This window comes from Antechinus flavipes, chromosome 1 (assembly GCF_016432865.1).
Source record: "Antechinus flavipes isolate AdamAnt ecotype Samford, QLD, Australia chromosome 1, AdamAnt_v2, whole genome shotgun sequence".
Lineage (NCBI taxonomy): Eukaryota > Metazoa > Chordata > Mammalia > Dasyuromorphia > Dasyuridae > Antechinus > Antechinus flavipes.
The window spans coordinates 154,157,156-154,183,002 of NC_067398.1; the positions used below are offsets into that span (position 1 = coordinate 154,157,156).

The 25,847-nt window shown below is 34.9% G+C and overlaps 1 long non-coding RNA gene across 3 annotated transcripts in view; it reads right to left on the minus strand.

Moving 5' to 3' along the window:
• Positions 1 to 1,288: 1,288 nt before the first annotated feature.
• Positions 1,289 to 25,847, minus strand: part of LOC127558311 (uncharacterized) — a 142,210-nt gene continuing 117,651 nt past the window's right edge. For all 3 annotated transcript variants that reach the window (XR_007952759.1, XR_007952762.1, XR_007952761.1), the window contains exon 3: positions 1,289 to 1,420. This is a non-coding gene — a long non-coding RNA (uncharacterized LOC127558311). The remainder of the gene's footprint in view (positions 1,421 to 25,847) is intronic.

A 25,847-nucleotide genomic window follows, 5' to 3' on the forward strand; every position in this document is an offset into this window, starting at 1 on the left:
ACTGTTTCTGAAAATACAAAGAAAAAAATGAAATATTTTCTTCCCTTAAGGAGTCTACATTCTAATGGAGGAAAACAAGATGTATTCATTAAAAAATAAAGAAAACAAAATCAAAATAAATACAAAGAAATTTTGAGAAGGAGAGGAAGGTTTATGATAATCCTAGGCAAGACACAAGGCATACTTTCTCACTCCCACCCATAAGACAGAAAACAACCATTTTCTCACCAGTTACACTTAGGATGAAAGTAACTCTGCTAGATACACAGAGGCACCTTAATCAACCAAATTAAAGGGTGATCATTGTTGAGTTAGAGATGTTACTATTATGTTACCATAATAAATGCTTTTTAAGTCATATATTCATCCATTCATATATTTTTATTTATATTATATAATCATCCATTCATCATAATTATTCCTGCAAATGTTGCCATCTTCTTTTATTGCATATCCCCAAATGCAAATATTATTTGTAGCTGAGATGCTTTATTAGAAAAAGTACTTCATTGCTACCTCTCAGATTCCTCATCTCTAAGACTTTATCCTTCAGAGTCTAGCTACCCTGGGCCCTTCATTGGCTATAATAATTAAATAAGTTATATTTATTGATTATTGCTATGTTAATATGCATAATATATACAAAATATTTTGTGAATATTAACAATTATTACATAATATATTTGCATGGTCAGTAAGGGAATTTGTTTTGCTTTGCTTTTGCATGTTTGCTATAAGATTTTTTTTTTGAATGAGGCAATTGGGGTTAAGTGACTTGCCCAGGGTCACAAAGCTAGGAAGTATTAAGTGTCTGAGGCTGGATCTGAACTCAGGCCCTCCTGACTTCAGGGCCAGTGCTCTATCCACTGTGCCACTAGATGCCCCACTACAAGGTCTTTATAGATAGATTAATGGATGGATGGACAGACAGATAGATAGATCTATATATAGGTAACTATAATATAGATAACTATATTATATATGGCATGTTTATTGATTGTTACTATATTAATCATCAATAAATATTGCTATTAATTATTAATAATTACAACTGTATCAATCTATCCAATGTATTAGTATACATAAATATTTAATATGGTCCATAAGGGAATTTGTTCTGCTTGGCTTTTGTATATTTATTTCAAGGTCTTTATAGATGGATAGATAGACAGACAGACAGATAGATAGAAAGAGAGAGATATGTCTCTTTCTGCACTCTAAGTCTACTACAGGAGATGGATAGAATGTTTCATCATTGGTCTTAGAGCATCATGGTGAGTCATAAGAGTTCTTGCGGCTTTCACGGTTGTTTATTTTTATAGTGGCATAATGACATAAATTGTTCTCCCAGTTCTATATATGAAATACTCTGAACAAAGTGATGTATACATGCCAGTTCATCTTCCATTCTGCCTTTAACCTAGTAAGAAAAAAAAATGTGGTCAATAGAGGCAGAAAGTCAACTCAATTTTTGGAGCTCACACACACATATACACCCTTCTGTCTAGGCTATATGCCCATCCCTCACTAATATAAGAACTTGCTCTCTTTTTAACCCAGGTGATTGCTCAGGCTTCTTCCCACCCCATCTTCATTGCCAGTTTTTCCAGTTCATGATCTCCATTCTTCCGTCCCTGGCAGCAGGCCTTGAGGGCTTCTCTTCAGAGCACTCAGGCATAGTCTAGTGTACACAAACAGGCTTTCTCCCTGGCTAAGTAACCGCAACATGAACTCTACAAAGATGGACAAAACAAAGCATGGCAAAAGCGAACCTGGGTGACTCATGGTATTTTGTTCCAATTGGTTCCAGGTCACTTTTGACTGATTTCTCCTCCCTTCAAAAAAAGGCTCATTAAAATTGGGATATAAACACCAATTCCTTAACCTGGAATAGGCTGTGTTTTGTTTTGGATGTCAGAAGTGACTATTTAATTACTCTAAGAAAACAGATGTTATCATTTCTAACTGATTGGGGGGAAAAGGGCAAAAAAACAGCCAAGTCAACCATTAACATGCTATTGGAAGATCTATTACTTCTATAAAAAGCATCCAAGCTATTCCCCAATTGACAAATGGTTAAAGTACATGAACAGACACTTTTCAGAAGAAGAAATCAAAGCTATCTATAGTCATATAAAAACTGCTCTAAGTCACTATTGATTAGAGAAAGGCAAATTAAAACAACTCTGAGATAAACACCTCACACCCATCAGAAATAACAAATGATGGAGAGGATAAAGGAAAATAAGTATACTAACAAATTGTTGGTGGAATAGTGAAGTATGTCCCACCATTCTGGAGAACATTCTCATGCCAAAAGGGCTACAAAATTGTGCATATCTTTTGATCCGCAATACCCCTATTAGATCTACATCCCAAAGAGATTGAAGTAAAGGAAAAGAACTTAGATGTACAAAAAATTTCATGGCAGCCCTATTTGTTATGGTAAAGAATTGGAAATTGAGGGAATGCCCATCAATTGAGGAAAGACTGAACAATTGTGGCACATGATGGTGATGAAATGCTATTGTACTATGAGAAATGATGAAGGGGGTGGTTTCAGAAATTTTCAGAAAAAAAATAGTAAGACCTATATGAATTGATGTAAAATGAAGTGAGAAGAACTGGGTGATCATTATGCATAGTAATGGCAATGTTGTAATGATGATCAACTGTGAAACATAGTAGAAAAAATGCTATCCATCTCCAGAGAAAGAACTGATGAACTCTGAATGCAAATTCAAATATGATTTTCTCACTTTATTTTTGCTTTGTTTTTCAATATGACTAATATAGAGATATGTTTTAATGACTTCATATGCTTAAAAAAAACATCCATAATCGTGGGAGGGGGAAAGAACTACCAAAATGCTCTGTTAGTTCCATACTCTCAAAAGTAAAAGAAATATTCCTACTTCCTATCTTTAAAAAAAAAAAAAAAAAGCATGTTTAGCAGCATGTGAAACATTACACACTTGTGGTTTCCCACCTCTCCCATGAAAGAGGGGTGCATTTTTCTCATCTAAAAGAGTTCATGCTTAGGAAATGATCCTGGCAGCATTTAGTTAGGCTTGTCCTGAAATGCAAACTTAATAAAGCCCTTAATTAGAAATATAAAAGGAAAAAAAGAATTCCAGAGTTGAGACCTTATAGGTCTTCTAGTCTAATTCACTCCCTTCTAGAGAAGCTTTCTAATTTGATGCTCCAGAGCCAGCTGGTAGTGCAATGGATAGAATGCTGGGTCTTGAATCAGGGATGATTTTAGTTCAAACCCAATCTTCCAACCTTGTTACCTATGTGATCCTCAGTCATAACTGCTATCTACCTCAGTTTCCTCAACTGTAAAATGGGAATCATAAAGTACCTACCTTGCAGAGTTGTTGAGAATCAAATGACATAATATTTGGTAAAAGTGATTAATATAGTATCTGACACAGAGTAGATATTTAACAGTTTATCCCCTTTCTTCCTCTCCTTGTTCCAGAACATCCCCACAAGAGGCAGACCACCCTGAGTTTCAGTGATAAGGAGCTGCCAGCCTCAGTAATGTGAAATTCTCTGCTTCCTAAGACAACCCATTAACAAAAACAAAAATTTTTAGAAAACTCTTCTTTTAGTTGAGCCAGAGACTATCTCAATAACTTCCACCCAGTGCTTAATTTGACACTCAGGAGCAACAAAGGATAAGTCTAACTCTTCTAGATGAGAGCACTTAAATGAGTAGCAACAGCTAGCATTTATACTGTACTTTACATATATTATTTCATTTGATTCACAGCAACCTTATGAGATCAGTGCTATTATTATCTCCATCTTACAGGTCTAGAAACTGGAAATGAAAAGTTAAATAAGTTTCCCAGAGCCACACAGTTAATTAAATAACTGAGGCAGGATTAGAATTCAGAATTCCTACTTCTAAGTCCAACAATCTGTATACCATGCCATCTAGCATACTACAAAAACTTGGAGACAGCTGCCTCTTAGACTATGTGTAGTTACTAGGGCCTTTCTAAGTCCTATCTTCTCCAAGATAATTAAATTAAATCATTTCAACCATTTCTTATATAATATTGATTCTGAGGCATCTTAGCTATATTTTGGACAATTCCAGGCTGTCAGGGTCCCTCCTGAAATGTGATCCTCAGAACTGGACACAGTACTCTAGGTGTGTTTTAAAGTATAGTCTCAGGCAATAAGATGACACACATCCTTGCTAAAGCTAAATTTTCTACTTAATCCCATTTTTGCCTACTTCTGCCCTCTATTATTCTCCCCATCTCAGCAAGCTTGTTCCATTAATTATTTCTTCTCCAAACTATTCCATTTCCCCTCTTATCTGGCTCTTTTCTCTCCTCCTCTACCCTAAAATAAAACCTAGATCCTGATACCCTATAAAGGGATAATTCTAATTTATCCTCCCATCAATTCTTAACTCCTAGAAAGAATATTATACAGACAACATAGACTTCAAAGGCATTATACTCCTAGCCTACTAAATACAAAAGAACTAGATTAAAATATATAATTGGGAAATATATTACAAAATAAATAAAAATGTAACACAACGTAGATAATGTTAATTGGTGGTTTTCTGAGTCAATATATTCCCAACAGGGAGCTGTTTCTATTTGAATTTGATACCCCTGCTCTACATTTCTTCTGTTTTGATTTGGTTTTTGTTTATTTCCAAGTGGAATGAAAAACATGAATAATAAATATTGCTTTATGGGATTTTTAAGAGACAGAGAGACAAAGACAGAGAGACAGAGACAGAGTTTATACAAATGCAATCATAACCAGTCTCTCAAAAAATTTCAAAAGAATTTGAAACTCAAAACTTAAAAAAAACACAAATATTAAAAATTATTTTAACATGTAATTGAAGGAAAATAAGATATATATTTGAGAGAGAGAAATAGAAAAAGAGAGAGAACAAATCTTAAACAAGTAATGTGAAACAAGTCAGGTAAGACTTTTGATGATAACCATCTGGAACAGCTTGCCTCTGTCCTTTGCCAACTTATTCAAGGGTGTTGCCCTCCAAACTCCTGGGGAAACCCACTTCTTTAAAAAAAAAAAAAACTATGAGTTTTTCTTTCTGAGTCTGGTTCATTTCAGTAATTAAAAACCTGCCCCTCTGATGCAAGATGTATGGACCCTCTATTTACTCATCCATTAATTCCTTAACCTTTTGCAATCTGATCCCACCATTCTGCTGAAAATTCTCTCCAAGTCCACCAAGGACCCCTTAATTACTAGATACAATTGCTTATTATTGATCATCATCCTACTCCTTGGTCTTCCTGAATATTTGACATTGTCGCCCCTACTACCTATCTCTTAATATTGTTTCACCCCTTAGTATCCATGACACTACTCTCTCATAATTATCTTTCTCCATATCCTTAGAGGCAGCTGGTAGTTCAATGCTTAGAGAACTGGACCTGGGGTCAAGAAGACCTCACTTCAAATCTGGCCTCTGATACTTACTAGCTGTATGACCCTAGAAAAAAATCACATAAATCTCTATTTCAGTTTTCTCAATTGTAAAATGGGGATAGCACTTGCCTCCCAGAAGTATTATGAAGATCAATTCAGATAAAATTTGTAAAGTACTTAGCATAGTACCTGGTACATAGTAGTTATTTCATATATTCTTGTTTGTTTCCTTCCTTTATCAATTCATTTTTCTAAGGGTGAGTGAACCCAAGGCTTTATTCTTTTCCCTCCCATTTCCTCTGTTTTCACTCTATCCTTTGTGAATCTTATCCATCCTAATGATTTCAATTATCACCTCTAGGCAGATAAATCCCAAACCTAGTGGTATCCAGGCCCTAGTTCTCCTAAGCTCAAATCTCATATTTCAAACTACATCTCTATTTGAATGCCTCATAAGCATCTCAAACTCAACATATTCAAAATTAAACTCTTTATCTCCTTTCCTCAATCTGCCCTTCTTCACTATTTTCATTGATTCTACCATCATCCCATATGCCACTTGGCTAGAAACCTTGAAGTCCTTCATTCTCATTCCCTAGATCTAATTGTTGTTTAGTTGGTTTTCAGTCATGTCTGGTTCTTCCACATTTGGGGTTTTCTTGCAAAAATACTGGAATTGTTTGTCATTTTCTCCTCCAGCTCATCTTAGAGATAAGTAACTGGGACAAACAGGACTGAATGACTTTTCCTGAGTCATACAACTAGTAAGTGTCTGAAGCCAGATTTCTACTCAGGAAAAAGTCTTCCTGGTTCCAGGTCTAGCTCTCTATCCACTGCGTCATCTAGCTGGCCTCTACCTAACATCCCACCAGTTACCAAATTACCAAATAATTTTTATTCCATCTCACACTTCTATTCCTTCCTTTCCATTCATGTAAGTTTAAAACCTTACCACATCTTACCTGAACTACTATAATAGCCTTCTATTCTCTCCCCTCTTCATCCTTCTCACAAATAGTCCAGTGGTCCTCAAAGTATAGTCCAAAGAATTGTTGGAGTCTCTGAAACCCTTTCAGAGGGTCTACAAATTCAAAATTAATTTTTATTTCTAATATATATAAATAGCTATAAATATAACCCATGTGAACAAAAACTCTTTGAACAGATCCTCGATAGTTTTTTTAACAACATGAAGATACTGAGAACAAAGGTTTGAGAACCACTGTAACAAAGTAAACTTTCTAAAACACATAGTTCTAACTACAGCCCCTGATCAAAGCTTCCAATCCAAGCTTATCCAACCTATAGGATAAAATAAATATTTCTTACCTTGGCATTTAAGGCCCTTCCTTTTTGGGTTCCAACTTACCTTTTCAGAATTATTTCATAGTTTTCCTCCAGACATTTCTGTGTTCTAGCTATATACTGCTATGCTTTCACCTTATTTCATCCTATCTACTCCCACCTCCAAGCATGTGGACATTACCCATGCCTGGAAAGGACTCCCTCCACATATCATATATCATGGGTAAAATCCTTCTCTTTCTTCAAGTACTTGCTCAGGTATACACTGACTTCATGACATTGTCACTAATGCCTTCATCTCTCACTCCAACTGAAAATAATCTCTTCCCATTAAGATTTCTAATAGACTTTTGTCTGGATTGATCCTTTGCTCTTGTTACTTTATATTAGATTTATTTATATGCATATCATATCACTTCTCTTAGGTTGTTAGCTCCTTGAAGGTAGAGACTGTATTGTTTTGGGGGCGAGGTGAGGTTCTTTGTAATACAGGACTATTCTTTAGGACCTCATACCTCTTACCTAGGCATGTGGACACCTACATATTATATGAGTTGGCTTGCTTACTACACTTTGCTCTCATCCTGGCAGAGCTAGGTTCCCAGAGTAAAATGTTCATGAGTTATATTCGGGTTCTCTTGGATTAGGTAAATTAGATAAATCTTTTATTAAGCACCTAGTATGTGCCAAGCTAAGACAGTTTCTGTCCTCAAGGAGCTTACATTCCAATAGGAGAAAGACAACACATAAAAGGGAATCAAAAGGATGGAGGTAGAGTTAGATGAAAAAATAGAAGACTAAGGAGATGTGAAGTTGACTGACAAGAGTATTTCTTAAATGGAGTTTTCAAGGAGGAATTCAACAGAAGAGGTTAACTTCTTTAACTCTTTAAGATGAAAGCATCTTTAACTGTTTTGGGGGTAAAAAGGGTAGTTGGGCCAAAGTGGAGATTCTAGACTGTTTAGAGCCTAATTCAGATTAGGAAATCCTAGGATTCTAAAGGTAACCCTATTGAAAGGAAATAAGATTCTTCAGCTCATTACTCTAGATCTTGATTTATTATCTCTAATGCATTTCTATTTACACAACTAGTCACTCACAATAATGACACTTTGAAATCTTAAAAATATTCATTTATTTAACAATAAGGCAAAAGAAATAACAATTTTATAGGTGCTCAAATATTAAAGCAAATGTATAAATAATAAATGCATCACAACAAAACACTCAGATATACTCCTCTACTAATGCATTCTGTATCTATTGGGAAGAAAAAACACATACAAGAATCTGGCAAGGATTCCATGTGCTCTGGGTAACTCACAACTCTGGATGACAGACTCTGATATTACTGATCCATTAAGGAACATCTGTACCAACACAAAACTGTGTCTGTTGATCTTCATCACTCCCTAGCTAGACCAATCTTCTTCTTTTCTTAAATGTAGTAATTATAAGATCTTTCAAATTACAGTTGTACTTTAAAAAGCATTTGGAAAAAGCTACCTCTTAATTTAAAAAATACCCCTTAAATCAGAGAACTGTAATGGTCATTCAGTGAATTATTTCTGGCGTATACAGACCAGATCAGCTAATTATCAAGCCTTGCTAGCGTTCTTTGTATAACCAAGTACCAGCAATACCTATTTTTCTGTATTTCACTTTTCTGCTTTTCCCTCACAAAATAAAGCATATAGAAACTAGATCCATGGGCACTTCTGAAGGTCTTAATTCAATTTATCTCTAGGTGGCACTAAATGAAAATTGTTAGAACAGGAGATCTTATTGAACCAATCAGCCTTTTTGTCAGCTAATTGCGCCTGATACAAGTTGGTTTGTTTGTTTTTCAAACAGGTTCAACAAACTGCTTCTTTCTTTTTCGGCCAGTTTCTTTTGATTCTATCAATCAGCCTCAACTTCTTTCCCCTCTATCTTCAACAGTTTAAATCAAAAAGTCTCGGCTCTTAGTGACCAATTTTCTCCTTAAAAGATAATAACTCACTAAATTTACCTTGTGAAGTTTATTCATACCTCATGTTGCCAAATATTTATGCAATTTCTTTTTTAACTTCCTTAAATCATAAAACAGTTATATTCATATGAACTGAAGGATCATAATGCCTTTGAGCTTTAAAGTTTGCAACCCAGTTCAACACCTTGCATTGTGTCCTTCAAGTTATATTTTTTGTACTCATAATTTTCCAGTTTTTAATAAATAAAAAATTATTTTGTCTATTTAAAACACCATACTGCTTACATACAAACTGAGCATCATCTTACATTCTTCACAAGGAAATTTAAGTCTTTATATATATTACACAGTTCATTTTCTGAACAAAATCACTCAAATTTCATCTGAAATCTGCATTTCTTCATACACATATTTTATTGCTTTTTATTCAGCCAAAGATCCTTTCATACCTATCTCAGACTCTAAATATTCATCTATAACAGTGGCAAATCTAAAACTTTTATCAATTGATTTAAATAGTGTTCTTTACACAAAAACATTTTTCTGCCCCTTTCAATACTAAGCTTTTCTAGATGAAAAGGACTTTAAATACCTTTGTTGTCTATTTGCTTTTTTTTCTCAAGGTTTTTTTTTTGTCTAAATTTTCTTGTACAACATGACAAATACAGAAATATGTTTAGAAGGATTGGACATGTTTAACCTATATCAGATTGCTTGCTGTCTTGGGGAAGTGATACAGAAGAAGAGAGGGAGAAAAAATTTGGAACATAACATCTTACATGCATTTGAAAAAATAATATTTTTAAAGGGGAAAAATGCAAAAAAATAATAAAATTGGGCATCACTTCCAAAGCTTAAATTATTTTTAGGGGTCCTAAGCCAAACCTATCCCTAAAAGATCATCTTTGAGCCATTTTCTAATACTCAAATCAATAAGTATTGATTGTGGCACTGTTCTGTGTCAGATCCTGTCCTGAGTGCCAGAAAACAAATGCAAAGAACAAAACAATTCCTATTCTCTAGGAGAGTATATTCCAACTGCAGAGATGATGAATGTGTGTGTATATACTATAAATATAATAACAATAAATATAAAGGTTGGAAAGGAGGATACTGATAGTCAAGAGGATCAAAAAAAAGGCTTTATGTAAAAAGTGGTGTTTGAATTTCATTCTTAGAGAGATTCTATGAAGCAGAGTTGAGGAGGGAAGGTATTCCATGCATGGAAAATGGTCCATAAAAAAAAAAAAAAAAAACACAGAGTTATAGAGTTTCATCTATGAGGAATAGAGAAAAGACCAGCTTGTCTAAATCACAGAGTATAGGGAAAATAATGTCTAATAAAGGTTTGGGTGAAGTTGTAAAGGGTTTGTAACCTAAAAAAACATAATGAAGTTATAAATGGCTTATATTTTATTCTAGAGACAATAAGAAGTTTTCGGGTACAGCTGTTTTGAAGGGGGGTGACATAGTCAGATTTGTATTTAAGAAAATTCACTTTGGCAGCTGTGTGTATGATGGCCTAAAGTGGGGAGGAGATTGTAACAAAGGACCAAAGAGGAGGCTGTTGCAATAATTTAGCAGAGATGAAGAAGATCTGCTCTAAAAGAGTAGCTGTGTGATTGAAGAGTCTAGTGTTGTGGAGGTAGAAACAGAAAGATTTAGCAATTAATTGGATACATGAGGTAACAAAGAGTGAGGAGTTGTAGATAATGACATGATTACAAACTTTGAAGACTGAAAAAATGGCATTTTTTAAATAGAAATTAGACTCATTTAACAGATTATTAGTAACTTTTGGGATAGGAGAAAATGGGGATGATGAAGAGCTCCAATTTGGACATGTTGAGTTTCAGTGTATGGGACATCCATTTTGAAGCATCTGTTTTGAAGGAGATTGATAATATAAAATTAAAGCTTAGGGGAGAGACTGGGGTTGCATACAGATCTGAGAATCATTTACAAAGAAATAATAAAAAGTCATTGGAGCTGATGATGCTATCAAGAAAGTTAGAATAGAGAAGAGAAATGAATTCAAAAGAGAATTCGTCTTTACATATGTTCCATAGTTCATTTTCTGTCCAAAACCACTCAAATCTCATTTGAAATTTGCATTTCTTCATAACACATATTTTAGTGTTTTTATTCAACCAAAGTTCCATTTATACTTATCTCAGACATCCACAGTTAAAACTAATAAAAGAGACTGAAAAGGAGCAATAAGAGAAGAGGGAAATTAGGAGAGCCACCAAAATCCAGAGAGGAGAGAATAATCAAGAGAAGAAAATGATCAGCCATATCAAATCAGGTAGAGAGGTCATAAAGAATTAGTACTGAAAAAAAAAACATCAGATTTCGCAATTAACAGTATACTACTAGTAACTTTGCAGAGAGCAATTTCAGTTGAGTGATGAGTTCAGAAGTCAGTTTATGAAGGACTGAGCAATGATGGAGAGGATAGTAAGCAGAGCATAGATGGTCTTTTCAAGATTTTAATGAAAGAAGGAGGTTGGATGGCAGGATCTAATAAAGTTTTTGTCTGTTTTTTTTAAGGATGGGGAGCTTTGGGCAGTAGAAATAGAAGCAGTAGATTGGGATAATTCATTTATTTATTTATTTATCATTTATTTATTTAAATTGAAAGGCAGGATAGGAGAGAGAGAGGATGAGGGAAAGGAAAAAGAGGGGATGAGAATAATTAAGATTTCAATCTGCTTGAGAAAAAGAGAGAGCTTTGACAAGCAGAGGAACTATTTCATCATAAGAAGCAGGGAAGAAGGAAGAGAGAAAACAGAATGAACTCAAGGAGTTCTAAAAAAGAAGAAAATGGGAGAAGAGAGAGCTCAAAATTAATAACCAAATCAAGATAACCCAAATGGGCTTTAACCTTTTGAGAAATGTGTATGTACACACAACCAGGGATTCATGTACACATACACACTCACATAATCTCTTTTGAGGGTCCATCAATTAAGCATAATTCTGGGAGAAAAAATTATCAACAAAGGCAAACAACCAAACTATCATTAAGCTCTATAATTACTTTTTTCCATGTGGAAATGTTTATTTAGCTCTTTTTATTTCAAATTAGCTAATTTTCCATCCTAATTGAAACATTAGGCTACTGTATCACACATGTTATTGCGTTAGACAAAGATGTAATTTTAAAGGAAGCTGACAATATACACTAACCTTTAATGACAAAGTCAAAGACTGAAATTCTATGTGAATTCATGAACCCATTAAACTAGAGTCATTTTCAATTATATGGGGAAACATCTACAATCTTTGTAGAAATTAGAAAGGGCGTAAAATGGCATCAAAACTCAAAATTACTATAATTAAAACCAATAAGTTCTACAATCACAGTATAATAATGATGATGATAATAATGATAAACAGCTTGAAACTTATGTAGCAGCATAGAAATAAAAGTATTAAGTGATAGACTTTTTCCTTTTCTTTCTCAAAAACGTTCCCACATCTGCAGAAAAATAATTGATCATCACTGGTTTATTTCTTTCAGGACACTGGACAAAAGTTGTCATCACATTGGAACTCTATGGAAACTCAGTCTAAGTATGTGGAGTGGGGGGAAGGAGGAAAGGAAGTATTTAGCAGTGCCTCATTTCCACCCACAAGCCACCTCCAACTTTTCAGAGCTGCCAGCAATCAATTGTATAGTTGGAGAACAATATTTTAGAAGATGGGGAAGGGTCTAGAAAAGAAATTCCCTCCTAATAGCCCCTTCCATTCCCATCTCCCACTCATGAACCCATGTTCCTGCTGGCCTGGGAATTGAATTGACTAGTTTCAAAGTCTAATACTGCCCCGTTGTGGGAAGCAATTTTCTATGAATAAATATATCTAAGGTAGTTGTTATGGTTAGCCATAAAGATCTCATCTGACACCCTTCATTTTCTTTTTTTTTCTTTATTCTTATCACTGTAATCCATGTTATTTAGGGCACTAATATCCAAAAGCAAACTTCAGGGGTCATTAGTTTGCCCCTAAGTATTTTTAAGGGAGACAATTTTGTAGTATTATTTGGGTGCCTAGAGGCACTGAGAAATTAAGAGACTCATGGGTTATGTCAGAATGAAAACTTAAACACAGCACTTCTTGATTTCTAACTAACTAGCTAGCTCTCTATCAGGCTGCCTTTCAAATTATATCATTACAGTATTAAAAATGATAGTACTTCAAGCTTTTTTCTTCTGATAAAGTCGATACCATACAAATATGAAGTATTATTGTCATTTATTATCATCATTAATTAATAAGGTACTGTCGTGCTATAAAAAAAGTTTAATAACATTAATCCAGCCAAGAATAGAAAGAGAATTCAAAATAAAGTTAAGACCAAATAATCTTTATCTAAGCAACAAATTTAAGGAATTGTACAAAAGTAAACAGTCTTTTCATTAGTTTATCTCTAGGTCTTTGTCAACACGATATCTCAAAGTAAGAACCTCATATGGCTGTCTTGGCATTTGAAAATGCCAGAATTCCCTTATTTCCTAACTAGTCAATAGTCTCCAAGACTGAAATGTATTTGGAAGTTTCCTCCCACTCGTGAAGGTCAATCTAGCTTTCAAACAAATTATCATTTCATTCAAAAGTTCTTGTCCAAGTTTGGAGTCCTCATCCCAGTGATAAAAATTCTCCCCCTTTGGCCATTTCCATTTTGTTCAGGCCAGCAAAACAAGTTTCTCTGCTTCAAATCTTTTTCCCTCTCTATTTGATTTTCCATACAGCTACCAAAGTGAAGCCTTAAGCTTAATTTCTTTCTTAAAGACCACATTATTTCCCTACTTAATTATTATTTGTCCTTTGATTTCAAAGAGGATTGATGACATTAGAGTGACGTTTTGGCTTTTCTGTGAGTTTCACAAAATCATCAGCCCTCTTCAAGAGTCATCAAAGTCCAGTGGCAGAACAAAAATCAGGATTTGTTGATGGCCCAGGATGAAGTAAATAACCTTGGAATCTTAGAATAGAGAAGAGAAATGAATTCAAAGGGGAATTTGTCTTTACATATGTTCCATAGTTCATTTTCTGTCCAAAACCACTCAAATCTCATTTGAAATTTGCATTTCTTCATACACTTATTTTAGTGGTTTTTATTCAATCATTCCTGACCATGTTGTTAGGGCTCCATAGCACTTGTTTCAGCTGTCTTCATGGCCTTTGGAATAAAGTGTTCTTATCTATCCATTCCACCTGGATAAGTCTTCACATGCCTAGGATAAACATCTCCCTAATTCATCAAGGTGTTTGAGGTCTATTGGTTACTTTCAACTAGTTTAGCCAGTCTGCCATGACAGTTTACCAGGGTAGCATTGAACATGCTACATGCTACAGCTTCTGGAAACCATAGGTGAGAGTTGTACACCAAAAGTGGATAAATAGCCCTGAAAGGGATTCAGCAGTCCTCACACAAGAGGTACCCATTCTTTTAAACTTGCCATATACCTCTTAGTAAATTCCACTGATTTCTTATTGGTTCTAGGATCAAATATAAATTCCTCTATCATAACTAACCCTCAATCTGCCTTTCTAGGCATTTTTATTCATTACTCCCCTTTCTTCACTCTACAATTCAGCCAAATTGACTACTCAAATCAACAAATACCATTATTTCTATAATGAGCCAAGTACTAGGAATATGATAAAAGGAAAAAACATTCCTTTGGAGAAGATACAAGTAATAACACTGCATGTAAACGATATATAGAGCATAAATGGTAAGTAATCTCAGAAAGAAGACTCAGGGAATTGGAACAGGAAGGAGACAGGTAGTACGAGTGAGAAAATGGGTTCAAGGTAAGGGGGCCTAATATAGAAAGGGCTTTTGTTCTTCAAACACACCACTCTATCTCCTACCTTTGCACTAGCTATCTTTCTTTCCTTACAGTTGCTCTTAGAATCCCTGCTTTCTTTCAAAACTTTCAAGCCTCATTTTCTACATGGGGTCTTTGCTGTTCCCCTTAGCTCCTGCTGCCTGATCTCCTAAAATTGCCTTGTAGATGCTTATTTACATACATGTTGTCTTCTCTGCTCAAAATTAATTTTCTTGTAGGCAGGACTTATTTGATTTTTGTCTTAGAATTCTCCAATACCTTAGTCAGTGTCTTGTAAAAGAAAAAAAAATTTAACTGTTAATTGGCAGATCGATTGATTCTAAATCAATTGTCCTTTGAAATGGAATACTTTCCCTTAAGGCCAACAGGACAAATGTTGGTTGAACTTGGTTGTTCTAGGGGAGTAACCTCACTCTTGCCTTCAAATCCTTGCCTCAGGCAGCTCTATGTTCCATATTTATTTACTTTCTTCTTAATTTCCAGGTTAGTAAGACTCAAAAACCAACACATAACCTTGCTCCCCATAGAACCATAATGAAATGGAGACTCTTTAGCCATAAAGAGTCCTGACTCTCCCTCAGTTATTTGCCACATGGCATTAGATGGGAAAGTTTATGCTCTAAGATCAAGAATGAGAAGGCAAGACTTTCCCAATAAATAAGGAAAAGAGTTGGCAGCCCTTGTCTGTGGGTCAATTCCAGCTTGATCTTCTCACCTTTTACAAAGAAGCCTTTCCCAATTTCCCACCACTAGCACCTTCCCTTTGAGATCTACACCTACTTCTCCTTTAGTTTTACATGTTATCTTCCAGATCAGAATGTAAAATGCCTCAGAGCAGGAACAATGTTTTTGCCTTTCTTTGTACCCCCAGAAATTAGTGTGATACCTACCTAGTACAGAAAGTACTTAAAAAATGTTGTCCTGAGATGGAATGGCAATCATTTCTTAATACTAACACCAAAAAGATGGTCTAAATTTATGCACTACCTTCATTCCAAATGTTACAGGTATAATTTAGAGTTTAAGCTAAATCCAATTATGTTGGACTCAACCACTCTCCCAATGTAGTCAATATAAGCTGTCCCAGGCAGAGAGCAGCCCTAGATTTTTATCTAATTTTTCACTAATTCTTACTGCAAACCCCAGAACCCCCAGCTTTGTCTTCATTTCCTAGGCCCTGAGGGAAAAGTAAGAGGCCCACCCATATTGCACTGGCTTTAAAAATTTTTAGCAGCAATATCCTAAAAGGCCACAAAATGGGGATGTTGCGCTATGAAAGTAGATGACCTTTTTTCTTTGTAAAGTGAAATGTGACCCTCCACATTTTCCAGAGCAAAATATTAAGAATTTTCTCTTTAGAAAAAAAGGAAAGGGGGATTTCAAGAATACTTGTGCTTCAAAACTTTAAGTAGCAATTACACTACTTTCTATAATAAGGTGTTGCAAATATTTACCTTTAAAAACTGAATGGACTATATTTTCTTTTCCAAAAAAAGAGGAATAATAATAATAGTACATAGTTCTCTAGGCTTTGGCAAACATCAATGCTGTGGATATCTCTTCCCAGCCCCTATTCATTTCCCCTGCCTCTAACTTCCCTCCCTTATTAAGCTATAATATAAATCTGACATGTACTCAGCAATATTTGAACAGTTTAAATTTATTTAGTCTATTTATTGAACAGAATTTGATAGAGCCTCTTAATTTTAAAAGTGGATGAGTGAAATGGTTTTTATTTCTCTTTCCTCACCTAAAATAATTAATTAAATTGCTTTTTGCTTATGCATCCCTGAATTGATTTTGTCCTATGTATCAGTGACCTTCAACAGGCCACCTTCAAATAAAATTGAACAGCTACTCTAGAGTATTATGGATTACTTTGTAAATTTACTGCAATGTAAGTCACTCCTTCTTTTTTAGAAGGATCGATGGCAATAGCCAATCCCACCCCCTCCAAATATACACATATATGTATGCATACAGATATACATTGTGTATACGTTTATTTATGTATATATGTGTATATGTATATACATATACCCAAAGATGCTAAAGTATTGATTTTCTTAAGATATTCACTATCAATTTCACATCTGATCAGTCAGTTAGCATTATTCCAATTGCTTAACTCTTTGTTACTTCATGGTCCCCTTGCATCAGTTTAGGTGATTGCTTCATGTTAGCCATCTTGCTAGGTTTTCTATCACCATGCTATAGAAATGCTGCCCATCACTTCTATTGTCATTTCCCCTTGCTCTTATCAATATTAATTTTTTAGTTATATTTTTTCAATCAGCAAAAAATTTACCTTCTAATGCTTCCCATACCAACACTCTCCCAATGCCACTTGAGAACTCAAAAAAAAAATCCTTGTTACAAATGTTATGGTCAATCAAAAGAAATTTCCACATTAGCCATGTCCTTCCTCTCCCTCAAAGAAATTGTCTCATTCTGCACTGAGTCCTTCACTTCTCTATTGGGAGGTGGGTAACATGTTTTATTTTAATCCTCTGCATTTGTGGTTGCTCATTATACTGATGTGTTGTTTATTCTTTCAAATTGTTCTTCTGGTTCAGTTCACTTCAGTTTGCATCAGTTCATATGAATCTTCCCAGGTTTCTCTAAAATCATTTGTTTCATCATTTTTTTATAACACACCAGTGTTCTATCACTTTTATATATCATAACTTTTTCATTCATTTGTGCAATTTAAATACTCTCTCAGATTCCTATTCTTTCCCACCTCAGATGAGCTATAAAATTTTTTGTACAGTTTTGAAGTTTGTTTTGCTTAGGACTCATCCCTCCTTTAAAATGATTTCCCTCTAATTCCCCTTTCCCTTTCCCTCCAATTTCCCAGTTGAATAAAATATTTCTGTCCTCAACTCTGTGAATGTATATGTGTGGATCTATATTGTTCCTTCCTTCCTTTAATTGGTTTAAAGGAAAATAAAATTGGAAAGTCAGCTTCTCTCCTTCTTCCCTTCTTCTGTTTGTTTAGATGTCTACATGTGCATGTAAGTAATTTTACCTATGTAAAGATATGTAAGATAATTTTACCTAATCTTCCTTTCCTCTTCCCCTCTCTTCTATTTTCCCTTTAAGATTATAAAGACATAAGAGTTTAATTAAAATTCTCTCTATGACTTTTCATGATGATGGGGCTCAGAATGGAGATGTGTCATCTCTCCATAATAGAATATAAGCAATTCATCTTTGTTAAGTCAATTATCATTATGCATTCATGTTTACCTTATTTGTTTCTCTTTACTCCTATATTTGTACTTCAAAATTACTACATAACCCTAGTCATCAGGAATGCTGGAAAGACTTCTACTTCATTAAAGATGCATTTTCTCCCCTGTAGCACTATATTTAGTTCTGCTGAGTAGGTTATTCTTGGCTATGACACATATCCTTTGACTTTAATAATATCTTAATCCAAATTCTTTGCTAATTTATATTGGTGGCTGTTAAATAATGGATAACTCTGACTGTGGCTAATTGATACTTGAATTATTTCTTTCTAATTGCTTGCAAAATGTTTTCTTTGGCCTGGGAGGTCTGGATCTTAGCTATGATATTCTTGGGAATTTTCATCTTAGAATATCTTTCAGTGGGTGACTAGTAGATTATTTTATTTCCCCTTTGCCCTCTAGTTCTAAGAGATACAGTGAAAGTATTTGGAAGAGGGGGAGGGAGGAGAGAGTTCTTGAAATAAGATGTCTACACTCTTTTTTTTTTTGTCATGGCATTCAGATAGTTCAGTAATTCTTAAATGTTTTCTCCTAGATCTGTTTTCTAGATCAGTTGTTTTTGCTATGAGATATCTTATATTTTCTTCATTTTTTAGCCTTTCAACAGTGTAGTAAAATTTCTTTTTTTATTATAATAACTTTTTATTGACAGAACCCAGGCCAGGGTAATTTTTTACAACATTATCCCTTACACTCACTTCTGTTCTGATTTTTCTCCTCCCTCCCTCCACCCCCTCCTCCAGATGGCAAGCAATCCTATATATGTTAAATATGTCGCAGTATATCCTAGATACAATATATATGTGCAGAACTAAACAGTTCTCTTGCTGCACAGGGAGAATTGGATTCAGAAGGTATAAATAACCCGGGAAGAAAAACAAAAATGCAAACAGTTTATATTCATTTCCCAGTGTTCTTTCTTTGGGTGTAGCTGCTTCTGTCCATTGTTGATCAATTGAAACTGAGTTAGGTCTCTTTGTCAAAGAAATCCACTTCCATCAGAATGCATCTTCATACAGTATCGTTGTTGAGGTATATAATGATCTCCTGGTTCTGCTCATTTCACTTAGCATCAGTTCATGTAAGTCTCTCCAAGCCCCTCTGTATTCATCCTGCTGGTCATTTCTTACAGAGCAATAATATTCCATAACATTCATATACCATGTAGTAAAATTTCTTATTACCTCATGAAATCATTGGCTTCTATTTGGCCCATTGTAATCTTCAAGTTTGTTACTTGGGCAAGGTTTTGTACATCTTGTTCCAAGCTATCTTCTTTCCAATTCCTTTTCCCAGAGCTCTCATTTCTTTTCAATTTTTTTCCTTAAATGCTATCATTCTATTTACAAAAACATTTTTTAACTTTTTAAAAATTCACTTCAGCTCTTCTTATAATTATAGTTATAGCATATGTGTCCAACTTTTTTTTTCCTTTTGGCTCATATATTTGTATCTTTGAGCATTCTGCCACAAAAACTAGTTCTTTGTTGTAGGCTTATTTTTTTCCTTTGCTTATTCTTCCAGCCTACCTATTGACTTTAGACTTGATATTAGGGCTGGACTCTACCATACTTCTGGAGGAAAGGTCCTGCTTTTGCTTGCTTGTGGTACTGCGTGTTCAGTTATTTCAAGATCCGTGACTCAGAACTCAGCAGTAGGTGACAAAGCTGCCACTTAGTCTCTGTCCACATCACAGTACCCCAGTATAAACTTAGGACTTCCTCTTGCTCTGGTGCATAGTCTCATCCTTGGTGCCAGAGTGTTCAAGCTAGTCCTGAGGGTCAGCAAACCTCCCTGTCTGTCTCTCTGTACCAACCTGAGCCAGACAAAGGACTCAGTATGAATTTTTCTAAATTTCCCCATCAGGATTCAGGCAGGTACATTTTTTAGATCTGTTTAGAAGCATTTTGTGGGCAAGAACTCAGCTGTATTGCTGTCTACTACTCTACTAGTCAACATGCTTTTATAAAATTTCATTATTTCCTAGGGTGTTAATACCTTTCTTTAGCCACATTCCTGTAATTTACGTTTTCCATATTTTCTCTCTTATGCTATTTGCTCCTTTAATTCCTCCCTTAAAACATTCTGAAATCTTCTGTAGGCTATTCAATTTTCTTCTCATTCCATCTATGGTCACTCTGCATTGCTATTCTTACTTTCTTATTTCATGGCATCTTATAAACTTAATGATTATGATTATAATGCATTTCTATATTTCTATCCCAGCATTTGCAAGGCCCATAAATTCCCTACACCAAAGAGATCATTTACTCTCTTAATGATCATGTTTTATTAGTGAGGAAATTTAGGCAAGGAGAGTTCAATATCAAAGACTTCTGAGCTAAAATGGTCCTTAGAAATACAGATCAAGTCCTACCATTTACTTTTAAATATAAGGAAATAGAAGCCCTGAGTGGGAAAGTGATTTGTCTCTTGTCATTTTGTTAGTCAAGCTTTTATCATTGAGTCATTTCCAACAAGTCTGACTCTTCATGGCCCCATTTAGAATTTTCTTGGCAAAATACTGAAGTTGTTTGCCATTTCCTTCTCCAGCTCATTTTACAGATGAGGAAGCTGAGGCAAACAGTGTTAAGGACTTGCCCAGAATTACACAGCTAGGAAATGTCTGTGATTGGATTTTAACTCAGAAGAATGAGTCTTCCTGACCCCAAGCCTAGAGCTCTGTGCATTGCAGTGCCAACCAGCTTCTCTCATTAGTCAAGTATCACATATTTAAATCCATATCTTTTGTCTTCCAACTAATGCTCTCTCTATTATCATCACAACCTTTCTTTACTACTTTAAAAGTTAATCTGGGGCTTGTAGAAACTGATCTGTTCATTGGAATGTGTGTTGGGAGAATGGATCTAGAACTTATGTGTACCACATAAACAAACTATATTCAAAATAAATACAAGGTCAACTGAAGGGGGCAGAGAGGAAGGAAAGTGGGATAGCATTAGAAGGCAATAAAGGCTTCAGTCAATAAATATTGTGGGGTTTTTTGCTTTATTTTGTTTTTGTTTTTGCTGAGGCAAGTGGGGTTAAGTGACTTACTCAGGTTCACGCAGCTAGGAAATATTAAGTGTCTGAGACCAAGATTTGAACTCAGGTCTTCCTGACTTCAAGGTTGGGGCTCTATCCACTTGTGCCAACTAGCTGCCCCCATCAATAAATATTTATTACAAAAATATCACTTTTTTTGTTTTTTCCCAATGAAAAGGTAGGGGTGGGAAAGAGGGGAGAAAACCTATTTTTATTCTTTAAAAATAAATTAAATTAAACAAGAAAATAATATCCAAAATTTTAAAAGTATTTATTCTGCACTAGACAAATGTTAAGTACTAAAAATACAAACACAGACAGAAAATATGGTTCCTATCCTCAAAGAGCTCACATTCTAATGGGAGAGACAGCATGCAAACGATAAGATAGAGTATAAGTTCGTGTAGAAAATAGCATGAGTAGAATTTTTAAGGAAAGAAGGAATGCCAAGAGGCAGAGGAAAGAGAGAAGGCATTCCAGGCATGGAGGATAGCAATTGCAAAGGTATGGAGGTAGGATATGGGAAAAGGCATAGCTATGGGAGTGGTATGGGTGTGGACATCATTGTGCATGCATACATATATGAGCATGTTTCAATAAGGTCAGTTTAGCTGGACTAAAGACTACAGGATAGAGAGTATTGTAAAATAAGACTGTAAAAGAAAATTTCAATCATATTGTATAGGACCCTAAAAGCTGAACATAGAAAATAGAGACTTTTGCAGAGTTTCTGGGTTTGGAACCATACTGTTGGGAATTATGGGTGAGAAGCATGGATTTCTATAGATTTCTGATTCTAGTTTGGCAAGTGGCATTTGGCTACCAGTCCTAATCCCTTTTGAAAGAGGGCTAGCTTCTATTAATGGCAGTGATTTGCAAAGGAACTATAACTCTGGACCTTAATGTTGCTTTGGATCATCTATATCACTGACAAAAATTGCATACTATTGTAATTTGTAAATATAATTTAAGCCCTGAAATTTGTAAATAAATAAATCATGCTTAAAATATGACTAATATCAGAAATAAAAGGAACAGAGGGCAAATACCTAGTGGGAAAGGATTCTGGTGGTAGTCCAAATTTAGTGTCCTGATGACTGTTAATTGTTAGCCCTTCGTATTCTAAAAGAATGTATGAAAAGGTCCTCTAGACTGGACTAGTGTGAGGTCAGAGAGTCATTATGAGGTCCCAGGAACAGATCAGTGGTACAGTGGATAAAGCATCAGTGAGTTCAAATCTAGCTTTTGACGTTTACTAATGTGATCCTGAACAAGTCATTTAACCTTGATTGCCTCCAAAATAAAATAAAAGTACTATGAAGTCTAAGTATTTCTTTAAAGGGATGCTTTGTAGAAGGACATTAGAGGGACACTTTAAAGAAATATTTGGACTAATTGCTTAATGAAGAAATATTGGTTGATCTGACTTAACAAATCAAATTCAAATTGAACAGACTTTAAAATCCAATTAATCTCCTCAATGTGCTTTATAATCTCAGGAATGTATTCATATTCATCTATCTTAAATGTTTATAAAATTATAGAATCACTGCATTTAAGAGTTAGAAAGATGGATACCAGTTGCCATCTTATGCAAGTCATACTTAAAAAGGAATTACCACAACATGATCTAGCCTTTGTTTTCATATCTCAAATGATAAAGATCTTACTTCTTCCAAAGGCGGTCCATGACACTTTTCAACAGTTGCATTTGTTAGGAAGTTTTTTCCTGTCATCAACTATAAATACAAAATCCTTATAACTTACACTCTGCCCTGGTTCTTCCTTCTCGGACCAAACAGAACAAATATAATCTCACTTCCACACAAAAACCCTAAAATGTGTAAATACATGTTTCATGTATCCCCTGTATGTTCCCATATTCAAACTAAATATCCCCAATTCCTTAAAATGATCTTCATGTGACTCAGGCCATTCAGCTTCCTAGTTACCAACCTTTCCTACTTACCAATATCCTTAAACTGTGGAGCCCAGAATTGAACATGTTACTCCAGACATAATCTGATCAAGGCAGAATACAGAAAAGCATAACCTTATTATTCCTGGAAGCTAGGACTCTCCTAATGCAGCTCAAGATTACATTAGTTTTGTTGGCCTTCACAACATACTGCTGTCTCTTACTGAGCCTGCACACCACCAAAATCCGCAGATCTTTTTCAGACAAATTGCTGTCTAACTATGTTTTCCCCTATCTTCTATTTGTGAGGCTGATTTTTTAACCTGACTATAAGATTTTATATTTATCTCTATTGAATTTCATCTTATTGGATTCAACCCAATGATTTCATTGGGCTGAATGAAATATTCAATCCAATGATTCAGCCTGTCAAAGTCTTTTAAGATCTTGGCAGTAATCCAGCATGTTAGATACAACCCCCAGCTTTGTATTGCATGTAGATTTGATAAGCATGCCATCTGTGCTTTTATCCAAGATATTGATTTTTTTAAATGTGGAAAAAAAAAAAAAAACAGGGCCAAGCAGAGATCCCTGAGCCACTCCACTAGAGACCTACTGCCAAGTAGACATTGAACCATTAATGATGATTCTTTTTTGACCCAGTTCCAAATCCATCTGACTCTATTTGGCTCATCATCTGATTCTATGGACACATCTTGTCTATATCTCTCCCTTTTATCTACAAAAATAGTATGAGCTATTTAATAAACAATTTTTCTAAAATTTTAGGTAAAATATATCATGATATAGTTAGTTTTCTCCACTATCTTCTCTCTCTCTCTTTTTTCTGAGGCATTTGGGGTTAAAATGACTTCCCCAGGGTCACACATCTAGGGAGTATTAAGTGTCTGAGAATAGATTTGAACTCAGGTCCTCCTGACACCTCCTGGTGTTCTATGCACTGTACCATCTAGCTGCCCTGACTATCTTCTGAGAAAAGGAAAGCAGGAAGGGAGGGAAGGAAGAGAAGGAATGGAAGGAAAGGAAAAAAGGGAAGGAAAGGAAGGGAGGGAAGAGAAGGAAGGGAAGGAGGGAGGGATGGAGGAAAGGGAGGAAGAGAAGAAGGAAAAAAGAAAACTATAGTAATAACAGGATCTATATCACATTTTAAGATTTACAAGGTTCTTTACATATGTTGACAACAATTTTGTGAAGTAGATTCTGTTATCCCCATTTTATAGATGTGGAACCTGATTCAAAGAGAGTGTGTGATTTATCCAGAATCACAAAAATTACAGGGTTTGAACTCAGGTGTTCCTGACTCTAAGTCTAGTGCTCAGTCCATGAGCCATTTACTCAGATAACAAGATAATTTCAATGTAATCTTTTTCCTAAATTTCTTATCTGTCATCAATAACAGTAATGCTTTCTGGGAATTTAATATTTGAATAGGAGACCAAGATCATGGTTTATAGTTCATCCTTATTACAAGATAGAGGGCAAATTGATGAGATAGGAAATGCCATAATAGATGGTTGGCCAGCCTCAGAGACAGCAAAACCTAATTTATTCTTCTATCTCTGACATAGACTAGTTGTGTGACCTTGAGTAACTCATGTAATATCACAGCATCCCTAGGAAATTCATTATATTTGGAGAGAAGTTCATGTTGTATATCAGTACAGGAAATGTCCAAATAAAGAGAAATCCAAACTAAAGAATGTTGAAGAAAAGGGGAGGGGATCAGGAGTCAATACAACTTGGAAAATGCATATCTCATGAGTGGCCATTTTTGTCAATGACTTAGATAAAGGCTTAAATAGTATGCTTATCAAAATGGCAAAAAATGCAAGGCAGAAGTGGATAACTAATATATTGAACAATAAAATTAGATCCAAAAGATCGCAAGAGAGTAGAAAAGACTAAGTGTAAAAAGATGACGATCAATAGAAAAAAATGTCTAGGGTAGCTAGTTGGTAGATAGAGAGTGTAGCCTGGAGTCAAAAAGTCCTGAGTTTAAATTTGACATCAGACACTGAGGTTGATTATTATTCTTCTAGCTCTGGCATAAATGGTTCACATGACCATTTGGAGTGGAAAATCTGTAAATTTGCACATCTCATTTTTTTGAGCTATTGCAATTCTGCTTCAGTCATAGAGCACACTTAGACATGACATACTGGGTGGTCCTTTGCCAATGTCTCCCATGTTACACAATCAATTCCTTACTAACTGTGTGACCTTGTGTCTAGAAGGAGAGACAGAGTTGAGGAATGGTTTATATAAAAAGAGCTAGACCTTTTACAAGAACTTTAAGATCAGTTGCTGCCAATAGTGTGTTTGGCAGCCAAAAAAAAAAGTAATCTTAAATTGTTAATATAATTATAGTGATCAGAAAGGTAATAAGACTTTAGGCTAAATTAAAAGAATATCTAGAAAAAAGGAAAGTGATAGTTCAACTATAGTCTAAGATCACATTTAGAGAATTGTGCTCATTCCTGTGCAAGAGATTTTAGAATGATCACTGGCAAACTGGAACACGTTCAGAAGAGAGCACAAGATGATGAGGAAATTAGAAAGCATAACCTGTAAGAATTAGTTGAAGAAAATGAAGTTGAAAAAGTCAGGAAAATAGACATAGGAAGGACATTACAGCTGCCTTCAAGTATTTGAAGAGACTTAATGTGGAATTGGGGTGAGATTTGACTTTGCTTTACCCCAGAGAATAAAACTAAAAATAATAGATAAAAGTCAAGAGAAGTAGATTTTGGACATAACAAAAACTAATAATTAGTTATTCAAAATAAAATACATAACATCATAGGTCAGTGAGTTTACCATCATTGGAGGTCTTTAAGTGAAGTCTACTTATGAGAGACATCACAGAGTATCATCAGCTTGTTCAGGTACTGGTTGGATTATACAAATTCTGAAGTCCCTTCCAAATATGAGATTCTGTGATTTTATGGTCTTGACTAATATGAATCATTTCTCTCACTTTCTGTTTCTCATATTCCAAGGCTTTGGAAATATATCTGGAAGCCAAG